Source organism: Leptonychotes weddellii, chromosome 4 (assembly GCF_054177405.1).
Source record: "Leptonychotes weddellii isolate Sample4059 chromosome 4, ASM5417740v2, whole genome shotgun sequence".
In the NCBI taxonomy this organism is placed as follows: domain Eukaryota; kingdom Metazoa; phylum Chordata; class Mammalia; order Carnivora; family Phocidae; genus Leptonychotes; species Leptonychotes weddellii.
The window spans coordinates 65390657-65393369 of NC_138372.1; positions in this window are offsets into that span (position 1 = coordinate 65390657).

Consider the following 2713-nt stretch of genomic DNA (forward strand, 5'->3'; position numbering starts at 1 on the left):
TGTCGTGTAGCCCTGCAGGAAACCACGTGAACAAGAACACAAAACTCATAGTAACAAGCATTATATTATGGGCACAATGCCTAATCCATATAGAATGGGATGATATTTTAAGGAATCATTTCTGTGTTCTTACCTACCCCTCAACACCCACAATCCTCCCAACTCTGCATTCTGGTTTTCTTGCACCCTGAAGATCTTCCTCCCAGCCCAGAAAGCTAGATATGGGTCATCCAGTGCTTCTAGGGGAAGGATGTTCCTCTTGAGGCAGAGAATAAAGGAGCTGAAATAGTAATGTTTAAGTTCAAAAGTCACTGGTACAGGTGTGAGACAGAAAGAGCTGGATGCATCACTGCACAAGAACAAATAGAGCTCCGCCCCCAGATTAAAGATTCCACAGACTGGGGGTGGGGAGAGAGGAAGGACCTCAAGGACAGAAAGAGAGCTGTGCTGCACTGGAACATGGCCCATGGCCCAGCAGCCCACACCTGTGGAGACCTCCACCTGTCCTGAGAACCTAGATTAGGTGTCCTAGTCACCTGTGGTGAGGAACGCTCATTGCCTGCAGCACAGTGATGATTAGCTAGGTCTGAAAGCAAGCACCTGTGCCCCAGGATTTCCTTCAGCTGCTCCCCTTCCAATAGTTCAGAACATTTAAAGTCTCCGGGATCGAAGTCTTGATCACCTAGAGGGTCTTCATGGAGTTGTACCTGGGCAAGCAGTACCATGGAACCCAACAGAACAGGCTCCAAACCTCTCCACAAGCCAGGACAGTGGTGGACACACACCTGCATTACATTTTCCTGGGCAGGAATATTTCTCCAAAGGAGTCATCATCTTCAGAACTCTGTCTCTCTCACAGGGATGACAGATCTTACATTCATGTGCCCAGCAGCTTCCCTGCTTCCAGCCACCTTGTTTTACCCTCCCCACCAACCCCGTCTGTCGAATAGACTTTCCACCACAAAGGAACACTTTGCTCAAAGGTAAATCTGTTGAAAAATACCAAGTTTTCAAAAAACCCAAGGTATGAGCTCACCTGGTATCATCCTGTATCACATACACCTGGGTCACTAGCCAGCAAACCATTTGAATGAGTCAGAAGTAGTCAGCGAGAGAGGCATAAGGCCGTGTGCTGGACTCATAACTACCCATGGAAAAGTGTGTTTTTGGTGCATTCAGGACACACTATCTTGCTCTGTTGAGGTGGTTGGACTCAGTGGGTACATTCCAGGAGTTATTTTCTCAGGCGCCAGAATCAATGAAAGAGAAAGGTGGAAAGTTGCCCACAGGATTTCTGTCACATTTGGCTTCTTTAGGCTAACTTAGGGCGGTAAACATTTCTCTGTCGTTGACTCATGATTGTGGCTTTAGATCCACGAGCCCTGGAAACAAGTGTTTAATGCCCTAGTGACCCAGCAAACATTTCACAGGGAAGTGTTTTCTACTTCATGCTCCCAGTGCTAGGTGATGGGGGGGTTAATGACAGAGAAAACAAATGGAAAATATCTGGACACTTGAAAAAAAAGGACAATAAACTTTCTCAGATGTTATCAGTCTGGAGTACATACACCACCTGTTGACGAAGGTAAAGATGGTAAATGTCCTTTGGGGTGATTCTCAGCCACATACCCAGTTCCCGGATCCCTACTGGCTGCCACCCCCTGTACAAAGTGACCCCAACCCACAGCTGATGAGAAGGGGTGTGGACACTTGCCGCATGCTGGTCCCATCAGATTCTCCCCCTTGGAACCGGGAAATGGGCCTGCGGGACTCCCGAGCAGCTGGATTTGGCTCCCGTGCAAAGGTCTGCAGGGAGAGACGGAAGCCGACGCACGCACGGAGCAAAGCGGAGATGACGATGTAGCCAGCTGAGAAGCAGAGTTGCAGCCTCTGGCGCCTGGCTTTCCAGGGCTGACTCCGGGCCCTTCTGAGGCCTCACTAGGTGCCGTGATGTATCGAAACTGCCTGTGGGAGTCTGTGCAAACCGTGTTCCCCATTTTCTGGAGCTCAGCCGGTCCTTCACTGCACGCGGGCGGTGTGGAAAGAACCGTCTCCGCGACAGCTCAGTCTCTGGTCCACCCCATTCCTTACAGCATTCTTCCTTTGCATCTTGAAGGATGCGTGGCTTGAGACATTTCCCACTTCCCTCGCCTGTTCTCCCACCACAGATGTTTTCTGGACCCTGCTGTCTACATTGAAGAGCCATGGGGCAGGTCAGCAAAGGGCAGAAGAATAGTTTCCTTTTTCTCCCTGGAGGTTCTCACTGCTCTACATTTAAAACAAGTTGATTGAATAGGGCATGGGAGGAGAGGAGACATTCCCTTCCTTCCTCCCCCTCTTTCTCCATTTATTCATCCCACTGAAACTCTTTAGGCACTTACCACATGCCAGGCACTATTTAAGATACTGCAGCTAAGGTACTCCTGGAGCTTACATATAATGGATGGAGACAGACAATAACTAAACACACAGCTAAAATAATTTCAGATAGCAAAGAGTCAGAAATAGATAAATCAGGGAAGGAAGATAGAAGGTTACTGTGTGTGTGTGTGTGTCCATGTGTGCCCATTTGGTGGTTCCTTTAGGAAGGATGCAGACACTCAGAAGGGGTGACACTGCACGGACATGGGGGTGACAGACGGGAAGGAGCTGGCCACGAGAAAGTGGGGACAGCTTTCCGGAGAGGGCTCCTAGCATACACATGGGTGCCGTG